The sequence below is a fragment of the Pseudophryne corroboree genome, chromosome 11, assembly GCF_028390025.1.
Source record: "Pseudophryne corroboree isolate aPseCor3 chromosome 11, aPseCor3.hap2, whole genome shotgun sequence".
In the NCBI taxonomy this organism is placed as follows: domain Eukaryota; kingdom Metazoa; phylum Chordata; class Amphibia; order Anura; family Myobatrachidae; genus Pseudophryne; species Pseudophryne corroboree.
In genome coordinates, this window is record NC_086454.1 from 141,987,894 (window position 1) to 142,008,369 (window position 20,476).

The 20,476-nt window shown below is 49.4% G+C and overlaps 1 long non-coding RNA gene across 2 annotated transcripts in view; it reads left to right on the forward strand.

The window, feature by feature from the left end:
- LOC134969139 (uncharacterized) overlaps positions 1-20,476 on the forward strand; it is a 226,552-nt gene that overhangs the window by 12,213 nt on the left and 193,863 nt on the right. Inside the window, exon 3 of one of the 2 annotated variants that reach the window (XR_010189410.1) lies at positions 15,814-15,913. The exons of the other annotated variant lie outside the window; for it this stretch is intronic. This is a non-coding gene — a long non-coding RNA (uncharacterized LOC134969139). The remainder of the gene's footprint in view (positions 1-15,813; positions 15,914-20,476) is intronic. 2 annotated transcript variants of the gene reach the window in all.

The window sequence follows — 20,476 nt, forward strand, 5'->3', positions numbered from 1 at the left end:
ATGCTGGTCGCTCGGAGCCCAGCCGCCGGCATACTATACTACACCCCCTTCCCCCTACCCACCCTTCAGATGAAAGGCATGCTGCTCTCACCCCCTCCCCCTATTCTGGTAAATGTCTGCTGTTCTATCCCCCCAAAATCTGTGTGCATGCTGCTGCTCATCCCCCCAGACTGTGTGCATGCCTGCTCTTTATCTCCTCCCCCCCACCCCCACCCACCCCCTCACCACACCGCTGCTCTCGCTCTCTTTCCTTATCAATGCAGAGAATGCACTGTGCAGCCACCTTACCTGCAGGCTGCAGTGCAGAGTTGAAACTGAGTAGTCTGTGAAAGAGCCTGGAATGAAGAGCAGTGCTGCATGTCACCCCCAGCCAGGACTCCAGGAGCTGTCAAAGTTACTGCCTGTGCCGGGTGGAGGTGGAGCTGGGGGCTGCAATACGGGAGCTTAGCAGTCACGGCTACTGTAAGATACGCATTCTGGTGGATTGCAGTGGCTGTAAAAGGTAGGACTATGCTACCTTTTTTAGGCAGCTGTAGCAGGCCGCCCCCTCAGGTCCCGGCGCCCCTAGGCAGCTGCCTAAAGCTGCCTAGTGGAAGCTCCGGCCCTGCCTCCTACTATGCACCACTACTCCCATCCTGCCCCCCTACTATGCACCACTACTCCCATCCTGCCCCCCTGCTATGCACCACTACTCCCATCCTGCTCCCCCCCTGCTCAGCATATAGGTAAGGTGCATATTGAATAGAAAAGAATGCCAATAGGCGGTGCTAGACACACCCGGTAGGCGGTGCTAGACACGCCCGATAAGTGTTGCTAGACATGCCCATTAGGTAGGTGGTACTAGACACGCCTCTACAATGGTGCACCCCCTAATAAAATGTGCTGCGCACGCCTATGTGCGGCGGGGGCTGTGGCGGGTACTTTAGTTTGTAATGGGCTGAACTCACCCATTCTTTATCAGGGACCCAAGGCTCGTTGCTGTACTCCTATGTTGTATTCTATACTGCTGGTAGAGTGGGACAGTAATGTGCTCTCCCTGGCGTCACCCTCTTCCTATCATCCTCTCACTGTCACCGACTGCTGTAACCCACAGCTGGCACCGACTGCTGGCACCCTCTCACTGTCACCCACTCCCTGGCGTCACCCTCTCCTCTCCCCATCAGCCACAGCTGGCCCCCGACTGCTGTCACCCTCTCCCTGTCGTCACCCTCTCTCCATTACCCACAGCTGGCACAGACTGCTCTACCCTCTCACTGTCACCCTCTCCCTGTCAACCTCTCCTTGTCACCCTCTCCTTGTTGCCCACAGATGGCACCGACTGCTGTCACCCTCTACCTGGCATCACCCTCTCTCCGTCACCCACAGCTGGCGCCAACTGCAGTCACCCTCTCCCCCTCTTCCTGTCACCAACTCCCTGGCATCAACCTCCTCCTGTCACCCTCTCCCTGTGACCCACAGCTGGCACAGACTGCTGTCACCCTCTCCCTGTGACCCTCTTGCTTTAACCAGCTCCCTGGCATCATCCTCTCCCTGGCGTCACCCACTGCTGTCACCCTCTCCCTGTTACAAACTGCTGTCATCCTTTCCCTGGCGTCACCCACTGCTATCACCCTCTCACTGGCAACACCCTCTCTCTAGCATCACCCACTGCTTCTCCCTGGAATCGCCCACTGCCTTTCTTTGTCTCCCACTGACCCAGGGACAGTGGTGGTAGCAGGCATTGGCTTGGGTTCGGTGGTGGGCATCGGCGGAACACAGCAGACATTATGGCTGCAGTGCCTCACCAGCCACTGAGCTCACCGCACGCCACTGTTGTAAGTATCACACCGACATGAAACACACTTGGTCCCGGGACTTGTGCTGTGCAAAAAAGTGCAAGATATGCTAAACCAACAGTCGTATGTTCAACTCTGCATCAGACCTTTTGTGTGCGGCGACACATGTATATCAGATGCTGAAGCACACAGGTTTTACCGTACAGCCTGATAGTGTAAGGCTTAGGGGCTATTTATCAATTAATATCTGCGACATCCGCAATATTAAATAACTCCAGTTTTTCGCTTGTAAAATCAGCTCCAATAGGTGTATGCCACCGGCATTTAGTATCACTCTTAAATGGAGTCCAAAGAACGATACAGTTGTAATGACAGTATCAGATAAAATCAAAAGTAATGGCTAAAGCACAATATACATCTCTCACACCTCTGCACATTAATAAAAATAGAGCAGTCTGCATACTGGGATTTAGGAAATGTAGGGACATAATAGTCCCACCCAGAGCTCGCAGGTGTGAGATTTTGTTATCCAATACTGTCCTGTCCTTAAGGCAGGCATGAGGAACCTTCGGCCCTCCAGCTGTTGTTGAACTACACATCCCAGCATGCCCTGCAACAGTTTTAGCATGGCCAAATAGCAAAACTGTAGCAAGGCAAGCTGGTATGTGTAGTTCAACAACAGCTGGAGGACCGAAGGTTCCCCATCCCTGCCTTAAGGTCATAAGTTATATATTACAGTAGTCACACTCCAAGTCTGCCACCGCATAGCACTAATCTGCCCCAATCCTCTGTCCAGTCACTAACCTTATGCGAGTATCTCCTCCTGCTGCTTAGCTGTGTGTTGCCTGGACCCTGGATGTGAATGAGTGAGAGCACAGCCCTGATAGAGGCAGTTACCATTATCATCACAGCATGACCTCACAGACCACACCAGACAGGCCAGCACTGGTTAGTTCTGGTTTGAGGCCCATTATGACATCACAGCCCTGGTGGTCTTTTACATGACTGACCTAAGGGAAATATGATTTCACTCCTTATTTAAAGCAATTACATTCAGAATATTATTATTTTTATGTCAGATTTTCCGTTTCATCTTTGACTATGTGAGGCTTTCTTTAAGTCCAATTTTGACCGTGGTTATGTTGTGTTTTCTGATCAGTGAGATCACCTCAGTTAAGAATAAAACACTTTATGGCACTGACCCCCCTCAGAAGTATTGGAATACTTTGAATTAAAACATCATGTTTGCCATAAAATTCAACATCACATTTTCTCCCTTATCCATTAGGATTCTGCAGAGCAATTATGAAAAGTGTTGTCCACATGTCAAGTAAAAGTTTGTCTAAAAATAAATTGACAAATAACTCTAACAACAAAATATAAAATAAAATATATTTCAGATGAGGTGATTGGGAATCTCTGTCAGCAAAAATCTCTATTTTGCTACAAAACTAGTAGCAATATCAAGGACATAGGGCCTAATTCAGACCCGATCGCTGGTACAATAGCAATCGTAGCCTGAAACCCTTGCTGGAGTGCGCCCGAGGCGTTCAGAAGGCGGGAGTGCCAACGGCGTTAGAATGCCGTTGTTGGTGCGTGGTCCGGACAGCGCAGGCCTGTCTGGACCGTTGCAGGGGCAGGCCGCGGTCCGCGGTGGCTGCAGGATGTAGCACACAGCAGCTGCGACCGGTAACGCAGCGGGTACCCGCCTGCCAGCGCCCTGCGGGGGTGTTGGGGGGGGCAGGGCCTGATGTGCGGGGTGGACTAGCCCTGTTTCTGGGCATCCCCCCGCATGTCAGAGAAACCGATCGTAGATGTGCTAAAATTAACACATTTACGAATAGGTCTGAATCACCCCCATTGTGGCAAAGTCTAATATAGGTCTGCTTAGACCATAAAATGGGCTGCAACCTAAGCATGGAGTATTTAAATGTCATGGGTGTGTCAACTGCAAATATCTATGTCTTAGAGACTCGTTTTATGATTCTAGGGGGTCTATTCATGTAGCAATGAAAAGCCCTGTTTTGCGTTAAACAGGGCTTTTCTCTGCCCAGTGCAATTCACAGAGCGGGTTAGCGTGGAGAAGTCTCTGACGTCTCCAGCGGCACCCCCGCTCTGTGCCTGAATCGCATCACCATACCTTTGTAGGGTGAGTGCGATTCTGCTTCTCCATGGAGTTCAGGTTCGCCATCTCAGGATGGCGTAACCTGAACTGCGGTGCGGAGACGGCAGGGAAGCTCAATGCTTCCCTGCTCTCTGCTCGGCGGCACCCGGCGCTGCCTCCGCCCCCAACCTCCCAGCAGCCACTGCGGCCTGCCGGGAGGTCAACAAGCTGCGCATGCGCAAAGGGACCCGCCGTCGGACTCCGTGCATCGCAGGGAGGGACCGCTGGAGATGACCTCACCGCAGGAGCCCCAGCGCATCATCGGAAGGGTGAGTATACATGAATTGCTACTTATTACAGTTATACATCGAATCGAAGCGATGTATAGTGATACGTAGCAATTCTGTTTTCGTTTTCTTAGTGAATAGACCCCTAGGAATGGTGCCAGATACAATATATGTCAGCATTTGGACTGTGATAGCCGGTATGTTGTTTATCTGATTAGGTACCTCTGCCACCTGCTCTATGTAGGCAATGTGATAAGAACTCTGAAGGAAAGAATCGCCATGCATTGTTCATCCATGAAGAAAGCCCAGAGTATTCTGGATTCAAATACACCTTCAGTTGCGAGACACTTTGCTTTAAATAAACAAACATACGGTCAAAGATTTTCGCTGTATGCCAATTGACCATGTATCGCCTTTACGCCGTGGGGTGGATCTCAATAAATTACTTCTACAAAAGGAAATCCCATTGGAGTGCCCGTTATAATATTGTGGCTCCCAATGGGCTTAAATGAGCGACAATACCGCAGTTGCTTTTTATGATATGGTTTTTTTCTCCTAAACAGGACTTTTGGAGCTACAGTACAGCTATTTTTTGAGGTTTCTATATTCTATATTTCTCTAACGTCCTAAGTGGATGCTAGGGACTCCGTAAGGACCATGGGGAATAGCGGCTCCGCAGGAGACTGGGCACATCTAAAGAAAGCTTTAGGACTATCTGGTGTGCACTGGCTCCTCCCCCCATGACCCTCCTCCAAGCCTCAGTTAGATCTCTGTGCCCGAACGAGAAGGGTGCACACTAGGGGCTCTCCTGAGCTTCTTAGTGAAAGTTTTAGTTTAGGTTTTTTATTTTCAGTGAGACCTGCTGGCAACAGGCTCACTGCATCGAGGGACTAAGGGGAGAAGAAGCGAACTCACCTGCGTGCAGAGTGGATTGGGCTTCTTAGGCTACTGGACATTAGCTCCAGAGGGACGATCACAGGCCCAGCTTGGATGGGTCCCAGAGCCGCGCCGCCGGCCCCCTTACAGAGCCAGAAGGCAGAAGAGGTCCGGAAAATCGGCGGCAGAAGACGTCCTGTCTTCATCAAGGTAGCGCACAGCACTGCAGCTGTGCGCCATTGCTCTCAGCACACTTCACACTCCGGTCACTGAGGGTGCAGGGCGCTGGGGGGGGCGCCCTGAGACGCAATAATAAACACCTTGGATGGCAAAAAATGCATCACATATAGCTCCTGGGCTATATGGATGCATTTAACCCCTGCCAAAATACATAAAAAAACAGGAGATAAGGCCGCCGATAAGGGGGCGGAGCCTATCTCCTCAGCACACTGGCGCCATTTTCCCTCACAGCTCCGTTGGAGGGAAGCTCCCTGGCTCTCCCCTGCAGTCACTACACTACAGAAAGGGTTAAAAAAGAGAGGGGGGCACAAATTAGGGGGTTCACTACGGGTGGCCGGCGGTCGGGCTCCCGGCGACCAGCATCCCGGCGCCGGGAGCCCGACCGCCGGCTTACCGACAGCTTGGCGAGCGCAAATGAGCCCCTTGCGGGCTCGCTGCGCTCGCCACACTACGGGCACGGTGGCGCGCTACGCGCGCCACACTATTTTATTCTCCCTCTATGGGGGTCGTGGACCCCCACGAGGGAAAATAATTGTCGGTATGCCGGCTGTCGGGCTCCCGGCGCCGGTATACTGAGCGCCGGGAGCCCGACCGCCGGCAAACAGAAGACCACCCCAAATTAGGCGCAGTATATTAACTATACAGCAGCTATAAGGGGAAAAACACTTATATAAGGTTATCCCTGTATATATATAGCGCTCTGGTGTGTGCTGGCAAACTCTCCCTCTGTCTCCCCAAAGGACTAGTGGGGTCCTGTCCTCTATCAGAGCATTCCCTGTGTGTGTGCTGTATGTCGGTACTTTTGTGTCGACATGTATGAGGAGAAAAATGATGTGGAGACGGAGCAGATTGCCTGTAATAGTGATGTCACCCCCTAGGGGGTCGACACCTGAGTGGATGAACTGTTGGAAGAAATTACGTGACAGTGTCAGCTCTGTATAAAAGACAGTGGTTGACATGAGACAGCCGGCTACTCAGCTTGTGCCTGTCCAGACGTCTCATAGGCCGTCAGGGGCTCTAAAGCGCCCGTTACCTCAGATGGCAGATATAGACGCCGACACGGATACTGACTCCAGTGTCGACGGTGAAGAGACAAATTTGACTTCCAGTAGGGCCACACGTTACATGATTGAGGCAATGAAAAATGTTTTACACATTTCTGATAATACGAGTACCACCAAAAAGGGGTATTATGTTCGGTGAGGAAAAACTACCTGTAGTTTTCCTGAATCTGAGAAATTAAATGAGGTGTGTGATGATGCGTGGGTTTCCCCCCGATAACAACTGATAATTTCTAAAATGTTATTGGCATTATATCCTTTCCCGCCAGAGGTTAGGGTGCGTTAGGAAACACCCCCTAGGGTGGATATAGCGCTCACACGCTTGTAAGGGCTCTATCCTCTCCTGAGATGGCCGCCCTTAAGGATCCTGCTGATAAAAAGCAGGAGGGTATCCTAAAATGTATTTACACACATACTGGTGTTATACTGCGACCAGCAATCGCCTCAGCCTGGATGTGCAGTGCTGGGTTGGCGTGGTCGGATTCCCTGACCGAAAATATTGATACCCTAGATAGGGACAGTATATTTTTGCCTATAGAGCATTTGAAAGATGCATTTCTATATATGCGTGATGCACAGCGGAATATTTGCCGACTGGCATCAAGTCTAAGTGCGTTGTCCATTTCTACCAGTAGAGGGTTATGGACACGTCAGTGGTCAGGTGATGCGTATTCCAAACGGCATTTGGAAGTATTGCCTTATTAAGGGGAGGAGTTATTTGGGGTCGGTCTTTCAGACCTGGTGGCCACGGCAACAGCTGGGAAATCCACGTTTGTACCCCAGGTCGCCTCTCAACATGAGAAGACGCCGTATTATCAGGCGCAGTCTTTTCGTGGATAAGCGGGCAAGAGGTTCCTCATTTCTGCCCCGTGACAGAGGGAGAGGAAAAAGGCTGCAGAAATCAGCCAGTTCCCAGGAACAGAAACCCTCTCCCGCCTCTGCCAAGCCCTCAGTATACGCTGGGGCTTTACAAGCAGAATCAGGCACGGTGGGGGGCCCGTTTCAATGAATTTCAGCGCGCAGTGGGCTCACTCGCAAGTAGACCCCACTTACATACAGAGGTTCAAATTCAAGATTGAGTCACTCAGAGCAGTGATTGCGAACCTGGAAGAAGGGGACTACATGATGTCTCGGGACATCAAGGATGCTTACCTTCATGTCAAAATTTACCCTTCTCACCAAGGGTACCTCAGGTTTATGGTACAGAACTGTCACTATCAGTTCAGACGCTGCCGTATGGATGGTCCACGGCACCCCGGGTCTTTACCAAGGTAATGGCCGAAATGATGATATTCCTTCAGAGGAAGGAAATTTTAGTTATCCCTTACTTGGACAATTCCCTGATAGGGGTAAGATCCCGGGAACAGTTGGAGGTCGGTGTAGCACTATCTCAGGTAGTGTTGCTGCAGCATGGTTGGATTCTCAATATTCCAAAATCGCAGCTGGTTCCGACGACTTGTCTTCTGTTCCTAGGGATGATCCTGGACACAGTCCAGAAAAAGGTGTTTCTCCCGGAGGAGAAAGCCAGGGAGTTATCCAAGCTAGTCAGGAACCTCCTAAAACCGAGCCAAGTCTCAGTGCATCAATGCACAAGGGTTCTGGGTAAAATGGTGGCTTCCTACGAAGCAATCCCATTCGGCAGATTCCACGCAAGAACTTTCCAGTGGGACCTGCTGGACAAATGGTCCGGGTCGCATCTTCAGATGCATCAGCGGATAACCCTGTCACCAAGGACAAGGGGTCCCTCCTGTGGTGGTTGCAGAGTGCTCATCTTCTAGAGGGCCGCAGATTCGGCATTCAGGACTGGGTCCTGGTAACCACGGATGCCAGCCTGCGAGGCTGGGGAGCAGTCACACAGGGAAGGAATATCCAGGACTTATGGTCAAGCCTGGAGACATCACTTCACATAAATATCCTGAAGCTAAGGGACATTTACAATGCTCTAAGCTTAGCAAGACCTCTGCTTCAAGGTCAGCCGGTGTTGATCCAGTCGGACAACATCACGGCAGTCACCCACGTAAACAGACAGGGTGGCACAAGAAGCAGGAGGGCAATGGCAGAAGCTGCAAGGATTCTTCGCTGGGCGGAAAATCATGTGATAGCACTGTCAGCAGTATTCATTCCGGGAGTGGACAACTGGGAAGCAGACTTCCTCAGCACGATCTCCACCCGGGAGAGTGGGGACTTCACCCAGAAGTCTTCCACATGATTATAAACCGTTGGGAAAAACTCGACAGGTATTGCGCCAGGTCCAGGGACCCTCAGGCAATAGCTGTAGACGCTCTGGTAACACCGTGGGTGTACCAGTCAGGGTATGTGTTCCCTCCTCTGCCTCTCATACCCAAGGTACTGAGATTGATAAGATGGAGAGGAGTAAGCACTATATTCGTGGCTCCGGATTGGCCAAGAAGGACTTGGTAACCGGAACATCAAGAGATGCTCACGGAGGATCCGTGGCCTCTACCTCTAAGAAGGGACCTGCTCCAGCAAGGACCCTGTCTGTTCCAAGACTTACCGCGGCTGCGTTTGACGGCATGGCGGTTGAACGCCGGATCCTGAAGGAAAAAAAGGCATTCCGGATGAAGTCATCCCTATCCTGATCAAAGCCAGGAAGGATGTAACCGCAAAAACATTATCACCGCAATTGGCGAAAATATGTTGCGTGGTGCGAGGCCAGTAAGGCCCGACGGTGGAAATTCAACTGGGTCGATTCCTACATTTCCTGCAAACAGGAGTGTCTATGGGCCTGAAATTGGGGTCCATTAAGGTTCAAATTTCGGCCCTGTCAATTTTCTTCCAAAAAGAACTAGCTTCAGTTCCTGAAGTTGACGTTTGTAAAAGGGGTACTGCATATACAGCCTCCTTTTGTGCCTCCAGTGGCACTTTGGGATCTCAATGTAGTTTTGGGTTCCAAAAGTCACATTGGTTTGAACCACTTAAATCTGTGGAGTTAAAATATCTCACATGGAAAGTGGTCATGCTGTTGGCCCTGGCCTGGGCCAGGCGCGTGTCAGAATTGGCGGCTTTATCCTGAAATAGCCCTTATCTGATGTTCCATTCGGACAGGGCGGAATTGAGGACTCGTCCTCAGTTTCTCCCTAAGGTGGTTTCAGCGTTTCACCTGAACCAACCTATTTGTGGTGCCTGCGGCTACTAGGGACTTGGAGGACTCCAAGTTGCTAAACGTTGTCAGGGCCCTGAAAATATATGTTTCCAGGAGGGCTGGAGTCAGGAAATCTGACTCGCTGTTTATCCTGTATGCACCCAACAAGCTGGGTGCTCCTGCTTCTAAGCAGACTATTGCTCGTTGGATTTGAAGTACAATTCAGCTTGCACATTCTGTGGCAGGCCTGCCACAGCCAAAAATCTGTAAATGCCCACTCCACAAGGAAGGTGGGCTCATCTTGGGCGGCTGCCCGAGGGGTCTCGGCTTTACAACTTTGCCGAGCAGCTACTTGGTCAGGAGCAAATACGTTTGTAAAATTCTACAAAATTGATATCCTGGCTGAGGAGGACCTGGAGTTCTCTCATTTGGTGCTGCAGAGTCATCCGCACTCTCCCGCCCGTTTGGGAGCTTTGGTATAATCCCCATGGTCCTTACGGAGTCCCCAGCATCCACTTAGGACGTTAGAGAAAATAAGAATTTACTTACCAATAATTCTATTTCTCATAGTCCGTAGTGGATGCTGGGCGCCCATCCCAAGTGCGGATTGTCTGCAATACTTGTACATAGTTATTGTTACAAAAATCGGGTTATTATTGTTGTGAGCCATCTTTCAGAGGCTCCTCTGTTATCATGCTGTTAACTGGGTTCAGATCACAGGTTATACGGTGTGATTGGTGTGGCTGGTATGAGTCTTACCCGGGATTCAAAATCCTTCCTTATTGTGTACGCTCGTCCGGGCACAGTATCCTAACTGAGGCTTGGAGGAGGGTCATGGGGGGAGGAGCCAGTGCACACCAGATAGTCCTAAAGCTTTCTTTAGATGTGCCCAGTCTCCTGCGGAGCCGCTATTCCCCATGGTCCTTACGGAGTCCCCAGCATCCACTACGGACTATGAGAAATAGAATTATCGGTAAGTAAATTCTTATTTTAAATTGATTCTTCCCATCTCATTTTCACATGTCTGATATATATTTGTTTCTACTTTTTTTTTTTTATTAGTGACACCAAGTTGATCTGTTATTGCATAGATGCTTAGATGCATATAATTCTTTTTTTGGATAGTATACCAGGTAAATATTAAAATATATAATTTGGAAGTATTAGAATTCCACACCGCACTCTCACTGTCAACCTTCACACCGACTGGGGGTGACATCCTTAGAGTCATAGAAGCCCCTTCATGCCTCCATATACAGCGTAGATAGAGTGGGCACTCACCAGGCTTTTAGCACGTATAAAATTTAGTGTTTAGTCGATATTATTTAAGATATTATGGTCAACGTTTCGGCCCTCTGTGGAGCCTTTATCAAGACCACATATATGCACAAAGACACCCAAACAATAAGGTGCAAACAAACAAAAAAGAGAAGAAGAAAAAAAAAATAAGAATTTACTTACCGATAATTCTATTTCTCGTAGTCCGTAGTGGATGCTGGGAACTCCGTAAGGACCATGGGGAATAGCGGCTCCGCAGGAGACTGGGCACAAAAAGTAAAAGCTTTAGACTAGCTGGTGTGCACTGGCTCCTCCCCCTATGACCCTCCTCCAAGCCTCAGTTAAGATACTGTGCCCGGACGAGCGTACATAATAAGGAAGGATCTTGAATCCGGGTAAGACTCATACCAGCCACACCAATCACACCGTACAACTCGTGATCTGAACCCAGTTAACAGTATGATAACCGTAGGAGCCTCTGAAAAGATGGCTTCCAACAATAAACAACCCGATTTGTTTGTAACAATAACTATATACAAGTAATGCAGACAATCCGCACTTGGGATGGGCGCCCAGCATCCACTACGGACTACGAGAAATAGAATTATCGGTAAGTAAATTCTTATTTTCTCTGACGTCCTAGTGGATGCTGGGAACTCCGTAAGGACCATGGGGATTATACCAAAGCTCCCAAACGGGCGGGAGAGTGCGGATGACTCTGCAGCACCGAATGAGAGAACTCCAGGTCCTCCTCAGCCAGGGTATCAAATTTGTAGAATTTAGCAAACGTGTTTGCCCCTGACCAAGTAGCTGCTCGGCAAAGTTGTAAAGCCGAGACCCCTCGGGCAGCCGCCCAAGATGAGCCCACCTTCCTTGTGGAATGGGCTTTAACAGATTTTGGCTGTGGCAGGCCTGCCACAGAATGTGCAAGTTGAATTGTACTACAAATCCAACGAGCAATCGTCTGCTTAGAAGCAGGAGCACCCAGCTTGTTGGGTGCATACAGTATAAACAGCGAGTCAGATTTTCTGACTCCAGCCGTCCTGGAAACATATATTTTCAGGGCCCTGACTACGTCCAGCAACTTGGAGTCCTCCAAGTCCCTAGTAGCCACAGGTACCACAATAGGTTGATTCATGTGAAACGCTGAAACCACCTTAGGGAGAAATTGAGGACGAGTCCTCAATTCCGCCCTATCCGAATGAAATATCAGGTAAGGGCTTTTGTAGGATAAAGCCGCCAATTCTGATACGCGCCTGGCTGAAGCCAGGGCCAACAGCATTACCACTTTCCATGTGAGATATTTCAAATCCACTGTGGCAAGTGGTTCAAACCAATGTGATTTTAGGAACCCTAAAACTACATTGAGATCCCAAGGTGCCACTGGAGGCACAAAAGGAGGCTGTATATGCAGTACCCCTTTGACAAACGTCTGAACTTCAGGCACTGAAGCCAGTTCTTTTTGGAAGAAGATCGACAGGGCCGAAATTTGAACCTTAATGGATCCTAATTTTAGGCCCATAGACAATCCTGCTTGCAGGAAATGTAGGAAACGACCCAGTTGAAATTCCTCCGTAGGGGCCTTCTTGGCCTCACACCACGCAACATATTTTCGCCAAATGCGATGATAATGTTTTGCAGTTACATCCTTCCTGGCCTTGATCAGGGTAGGGATGACTTCATCTGGAATGCCTTTTTCCGTCAGGATCCGGCGTTCAACCGCCATGCCGTCAAACGCAGCCGCGGTAAGTCTTGGAACAGACAAGGTCCCTGCTGGAGCAGGTCCTTCCTTAGAGGTAGAGGCCACGGGTCCTCCGTGAGCATCTCTTGCAGCTCCGGGTACCAAGTTCTTCTTGGCCAATCCGGAGCCACGAGTATCGTTCTTACTCCTCTCCTTCTTATGATTCTCAGTACTTTTGGTATGAGAGGAAGAGGAGGGAACACATATACCGACTGGAAAACCCACGGAGTTACCAGAGCGTCCACCGCTATTGCCTGAGGGTCCCTTGACCTGGCGCAATATCTGTCCAGTTTCTTGTTGAGACGGGACGCCATCATGTCCACCTTTGGTTTTTCCCAACGGTTTACAATCACTTGGAAAACTTCTGGATGAAGTCCCCACTCCCCCGGGTGGAGGTCGTGTCTGCTGAGGAAGTCTGCTTCCCAGTTGTCCACTCCCGGAATGAACACTGCTGACAGTGCTATCACATGATTTTCCGCCCAGCGGAGAATCCTTGCAGCTTCTGCCATTGCCCACCTGCTTCTTGTGCCGCCCTGTCTGTTTACGTGGGCGACAGCCGTGATGTTGTCCGACTGGATCAATACCGGTTGACCCTGAAGCAGAGGCCTTGCTCGACTTAGGGCATTGTAAATGGCCCTTAGCTCTAGGATATTTATGTGAAGAGACGTTTCCATGCTTGACCACAAGCCCTGGAAATTTCTTCCCTGTGTGACTGCTCCCCAGCCTCTCAGGCTGGCATCCGTGGTTACCAGCATCCAATCCTGAATGCCGAATCTGCGGCCCTCTAGAAGATGAGCCTTCTGTAACCACCACAGGAGAGATACCCTTGTCCTTGGAGATAGGGTTATCCGCTGATGCATCTGAAGATGCGATCCGGACCATTTGTCCAGCAGATCCCACTGAAAAGTTCTTGCATGGAATCTTCCGAATGGAATCGCTTCGTAAGAAGCCACCATTTTTCCCAGGACTCTCGTGCACTGATGCACTGACACTTGTCCTGGTTTTAGGAGGTTCCTGACTAGCTCGGATAACTCCCTGGCCTTCTCCTCCGGGAGAAACACCTTTTTCTGGACTGTGTCCAGAATCATCCCTAGGAACAGTAGACGTGTTGTTGGAAACAGCTGTGATTTTGGGATATTTAGAATCCACCCGTGCTGACGTAGCACTACCTGAGATAGTACTACTCCGACCTCTAACTGTTCCCTGGACCTTGCCCTTATCAGGAGATCGTCCAAGTAAGGGATAATTAATACGCCTTTTCTTCGAAGAAGAATCATCATTTCGGCCATTACCTTGGTAAAGACCCGTGGTGCCGTGGACAATCCAAACGGCAGCGTCTGAAACTGATAATGACAGTTTTGTATCACAAACCTGAGGTACCCTTGGTGAGAAGGGTAGATTGGGACATGGAGATAAGCATCCTTGATGTCTAGAGATACCATATAGTCCCCTTCTTCCAGGTTCGCTATCACTGCTCTGAGTGACTCTCCAGGGTATCAATATTTTCAGTCAGGGAATCCGACCAAGCCACTCCAGCGCTGCACATCCAGGCTGAGGCGATCGCTGGTCGCAGTATAACACCGGTATGTGTGTATATACCTTTTAAGATATTTTCCAGCCTTCTATCAGCTGGTTCCTTGAGAGCGGCCGTATCAGGAGACGGTAACGCCACTTGTTTTGATAAGCGTGTGAGCGCCTTATCTACCCTAGGGGGTGTTTCCCAACGTGCCCTAACCTCTGGCGGGAAAGGGTATAGTGCCAATAATTTATTAGAAATCAGCAGTTTTTTATCGGGGGAAACACACGCTTTATCACACACCTCATTTAATTCATCTGACTCAGGAAAAACTACTGGTAGTTTTTTCACACCCCACATAATACCCTTTTTTGTGGTACTTGTAGTGTCAGAAATGTTCAATGCCTCCTTCATTGCCGTGATCATGTAACGTGTGGCCCTACTGGACATTACGTTTGTCTCGTCACCGTCGACACTGGATTCATTATCCGTGTCAGGGTCTGTGTCGACCATCTGAGGTAACGGGCGTTTTAGCGCCCCTGACGGTGTCTGAGACGCCTGAACAGGCACTAATTGATTTGTCGGCTGTCTCATGTCGTCAACAGTTTTTTGCAAAGTGCTGACATTGTCACGTAATTCTTTAATTACTACCATCCAGTCAGGTGTCGACTCCCTAGGGGGTGACATCACTAACACAGGCCATTGCTCTGCTTCCACATCATTTTCCTCCTCATACATGTCGACACAATCGTACCGACACCCAGCACACACACAGGGAATGCTCTGATAGAGGACAGGACCCCACTAGCCCTTTATGGAGACAGAGGGAGAGTTTGCCAGCACACACCAGAGCGCTATATATATACAGGGATAACCTTATATAAGTGTTACTCCCTTTATAGCTGCTGTATTATATATTAGCTGCCAATAGTGCCCCCCCTCTCTTGTTTTACCCTGTTTCTGTAGTGTAGTCTGCAGGGGAGAGTCAGGGAGCCGTCCTTCCAGCGGAGCTGTGAAAGAAAATGGCGCTTGTGTGCTGAGGAGAAAGGCTCCGCCCCCTTCACGGCGGCCTTTTCTCCCGCTTTTTTCAGGAAACTGGCAGGGGATAAATGCATCCATATAGCCCAGGAGCTATATGTGATGCATTTTTTTTAGCCATATAAGGTTTTTATATCGTTTTTATTGCGTCTCAGGGCGCTCCCCCCCAGCGCCCTGCACCCTCAGTGACCGGAGTGTGAAGTGTGCTGAGAGCAATGGCGCACAGCTGCAGTGCTGTGCGCTACCTTATTTGAAGACAGGAACGTCTTCTGCCGCCGCTTTCTCCGGACCTCTTCGCTCTTCTGGCTCTGTAAGGGGGCCGGCGGCGCGGCTCCGGGACCCATCCAGGCTGAACCTGTGATCGTCCCTCTGGAGCTAATGTCCAGTAGCCAAGAAGCCCAATCCACTCTGCAGTCAGGTGAGTTCGCTTCTTCTCCCCTTAGTCCCACGATGCAGTGAGCCTGTTGCCAGCAGGACTCACTGAAAATAAAAAACCTATTTAAACTTTTACTTCTAAGCAGCTCAGGAGAGCCACCTAGCTTGCACCCTTCTCGTTCGGGCACAAAAATCTAACTGAGGCTTGGAGGAGGGTCATAGGGGGAGGAGCCAGTGCACACCAGCTAGTCTAAAGCTTTTACTTTTTGTGCCCAGTCTCCTGCGGAGCCGCTATTCCCCATGGTCCTTACGGAGTTCCCAGCATCCACTAGGACGTCAGAGAAAAAAGTATTATATTATACAGGATTATATTATGGAAGTATTACACAGTATATCTATTTGGATTATGGTTTGTTTAGATACCGGGTTACCATGACTACCGGGCACTACTTTCGGTCTCAGATCTCCGGGTCCGGGTGGCACTTATGCCCGTTCCATATGAGTAATCTGGCACCTGTGGTGAGTATTCTATTTCTATATCTCCTTGTATCCATTTTATTTGTAGACTGTCTTGCTTATGCTCTATGTTTGTCAATTGTTGTATTGTATGTCTGTTCCCAGCGGCCCAGTTGCCATGGTGACATTGACTGCCCTAGCATTTGTGAAGGTCACAAGCAGAGAATATAGTATATTAGAGGGAAAAACAACATATAGACACAAAAATAGCAAATCTTTATAAGTAAACAAACAAAACAAAAAAAAAGAATCAAGCATCAATAAATTACCATATATACACAGCACAAAGAAAACTTAAATACAAATATTAAAATTTGTTCCTTTAACAAAATAATAAGATTTTACTTACCGATAAATCTATTTCTCGTAGTCCGTAGTGGATGCTGGGGACTCCGTCAGGACCATGGGGATTAGCGGCTCCGCAGGAGACAGGGCACAAAAATAAAGCTTTAGGATCAGGTGGTGTGCACTGGCTCCTCCCCCTATGACCCTCCTCCAAGCCTCAGTTAGGATACTGTGCCCGGACGAGCGTACACAATAAGGAAGGATTTTGAATCCCGGGTAAGACTCATACCAGCCACACCAATCACACCGTACAACTTGTGATCTGAACCCAGTTAACAGTATGACAACGTAGGAGCCTCTGAACAGACGGCTCACAACAATAATAACCCGATTTTTGTACCAATAACTATGTACAAGTATTGCAGACAATCCGCACTTGGGATGGGCGCCCAGCATCCACTACGGACTACGAGAAATAGATTTATCGGTAAGTAAAATCTTATTTTCTCTAACGTCCTAGTGGATGCTGGGGACTCCGTCAGGACCATGGGGATTATACCAAAGCTCCCAAACGGGCGGGAGAGTGCGGATGACTCTGCAGCACCGAATGAGAGAACTCCAGGTCCTCTTTAGCCAGGGTATCAAATTTGTAGAATTTTACAAACGTGTTCTCCCCCCGACCACGTAGCTGCTCGGCAGAGTTGTAATGCCGAGACCCCTCGGGCAGCCGCCCAGGATGTGCCCACCTTCCTTGTGGAATGGGCATTTACATATTTTGGCTGTGGCAGGCCTGCCACATAATGTGCAAGCTGAATTGTACTACACATCCAACTAGCAATCGTCTGCTTAGAAGCAAGAGCACCCAGTTTGTTGGGTGCATACAGGATAACAGCAAGTCAGTTTTCCTGACTCCAGCCGTCCTGGAACCGATATTTTCAGGGCCCTGACAACATCTAGCAACTTGGAGTCCTCCAAGTCCCTAGTAGCCGCAGGTACCACAATAAGCTGGTTCAGGTGAAACGCTGACACCACCTTAGGGAGAAACTGGGGACGAGTCCGCAGCTCTGCCCTGTCCGAATGGACAATCAGATATGGGCTTTTGTGAGACAAAGCCGCCCATTCTGACACTCGCCTGGCCGAGGCCAGGGCCAACATCATGGTCACTTTCCATGTGAGATATTTCAAATCCACAGATTTGAGTGGTTTAAACCAATGTGATTTGAGGAATCCCAGCACTACGTTGAGATCCCACAGTGCCACTGGAGGCACAAAAGGGGGTTGTATATGCAGTACTCCCTTGACAAACTTCTGGACTTCAGGAACTGAAGCCAATTCTTTCTGGAAGAAAATTGACAGGGCCGAAATTTGAACCTTAATGGACCCCAATCTGAGGCCCATAGACACTCCTGTTTTCAGGAAATGCAGGAATCGACCGAGTTGAAATTTCTTCGTGGAGCCTTCCTGGCCTCACACCACGCAACATATTTTCGCCACATGTGGTGATAATGTTGTGCGGTCACGTCCTTCCTGGCTTTGACCATGGTAGGAAAGACCTCTTCCGGAATGCCTTTTTCCCTTAGGATCCGGCGTTCAACCGCCATGCCGTCAAACGCAGCCGCGGTAAGTCTTGGAACAGACATGGTACGTGCTGAAGCAAGTCCCTTCTTAGCGGCAGAGGTCATGAGTCCTCTGTGAGTATCTCTTGAAGTTCCGGGTACCAAGTCCTTCTTGGCCAATCCGGAGCCACGAGTATAGTTCTTACTCCTCTACGTCTTATAATTTTCAATACTTTGGGTATGAGAAGCAGAGGAGGAAACACATACACCGACTGGTACGCCCACGGTGTTACCAGAACGTCCACAGCTATTGCCTGAAAGTCTCTTGACCTGGCGCAATACCTGTCCAGTTTTTTGTTCAGGCGGGACGCCATCATGTACACCTTTGGTCTTTCCCAACGGTTCACAATCATGTGGAAAACTTCCCGATGAAGTCCCCACTCTCCCGGGTGGAGGTCGTGCCTGCTGAGGAAGTCTGCTTCCCAGTTGTCCACTCCCGGAATGAACACTGCTGACAGTGCTATCACATGATTTTCCGCCCAGCGAAAAATCCTTGCAGTTTTTGCCATTGCCCTCCTGCTTCTTGTGCCGCCCTGTCTGTTTACGTGGGCGACTGCCGTGATGTTGTCCCACTGGATCAATACCGGCTGACCTTGAAGCAGAGGTCTTGCTAAGCTTAGAGCATTATAAATTGGCCTTAGCTCCAGTATATTTATGTGGAGAAAAGTCTCCAGACTTGATCACACTCCCTGGAAATTTTTTCCCTGTGTGACTGCTCCCCAGCCTCTCAGGCTGGCCTCCGTGGTCACCAGCATCCAATCCTGAATGCCGCATCTGCGGCCCTCTAGAAGATGAGCACTCTGTAACCACCACAGGAGAGACACCCTTGTCCTTGGAGATAGGGTTATCCGCTGATGCATCTGAAGATGCGATCCGGACCATTTGTCCAGCAGATCCCACTGAAAAGTTCTTGCGTGGAATCTGCCGAATGGAATCGCTTCGTAATAAGCCACCATTTTTCCCAGGACTCTTGTGCAATGATGCACTGACACTTTTCCTGGTTTTAGGAGGTTCCTGACTAGCTCGGATAACTCCCTGGCTTTCTCCTCCGGGAGAAACACCTTTTTCTGGACTGTGTCCAGAATCATCCCTAGGAACAGCAGACGTGTCGTCGGAAACAACTGCGGTTTTGGAATATTTAGAATACACCCGTGCTGTCGTAGAACTACTTGAGATAGTGCTACTCCGACCTCCAACTGTTCTCTGGACCTTGCTCTTATCAGGAGGTCGTCCATTTTCTTCGAAGAAGAATCATCATTTCGGGCATTACCTTGGTAAAGACCCGGAGTGCCGTGGACAATCCAAACGGCAGCGTCTGAAACTGATAGTGACAGTTCTGTACCACGAACCTGAAATACCCTTGGTGAGAAGGGCAAATTGGGACATGGAGGTAAGCATCCCTGATGTCCCGGGACACCATATAGTCCCCTTCTTCCTGGTTCGCTATCACTGCTCTGAGTGACTCCATCTTGATTTGAACCTTTGTAAGTGTTCAAATATTTCAGATTTAGAATAGGTCTCACCGAGCCTTCTGGTTTCAGTACCACAATATAGTGTGGAATAATACCCCTTTCCTTGTTGTAGGAGGGGTACTTTGATTATCACCTGCTGGGAATACAGCTTGTGAATTGTTTCCAATACTGGCTCCCTGTCGGAGGGAGACGTTGGTAAAGCAGACTTCAGGAACCTGCGAGGGGAAACGTCTCGACTTTCCAATCTGTACCCCTGGGATACTACTTGTAGGATCCAGGGGTCCTGTACGGCTCCAGCGTCATGCTGAGAACTTGGCAGAAGCGGTGGAAGGCTTCTGTTCCTGGGAATGGGCTGCCTGCTGCAGTCTTCTTCCCTTTCCTCTATCCCTGGGCAGATATGCTTATGGGGACGAAAGGACTGAGGCTGAAAAGACGGTGTCTTTTTCTGCATAGATGTGACTTAGGGTAAAAACGGTGGATTTCCCAGCAGTTGCTGTGGCCACCAGGTCCGATGGACCGACCCCAAATAACTCCTCCCCTTTATACGGCAATACATTTTTGTGCCGTTTGGAATCTGCATCACCTGACCACTGTCGTGTCCATAAACATCTTTTGGCAGATATGGACATCGCACTTACTCTTGATGCCAGAGTGCAAATATCCCTCTGTGCATCTCGCATATATAGAAATGCATTCTTTAAATGCTCTATAGTAAATAAAATACTGTCCCTGTCAAGGGTATCAATATTTTCAGTCAGGGAATCCGACCAAGCCACCCCCGCGCTGCACATCCAGGCTGAGGCGATCGCTGGTCCCAGTATAACACCAGTATGTGTGTATATACTTTTTAGGATATTTTCCAGCCTCCTATCAGCTGGCTCCTTGAGGGCGGCCGTATCTGGAGACGGTACCGCCACTTGTTTTGATAAGCGTGTGAGCGCCTTATCCACCCTAAGGGGTGTTTCCCAACGCGCCCTAACTTCTGGCGGGAAAGGGTATACCGCCAATAATTTTCTATCGGGGGAACCCCGCGCCTTTAATTTATCTGATTCAGGAAAAACTATAGGTAGTTTTTCCACACCCCACATAATACCCTTTTTTTGTGGTACTTGTAGTATCAGAAATATGTAACACCTCCTTCATTGCCCTTAACAAGTAACGTGTGGCCCTAAAGGAAAATACGTTTGTTTCTT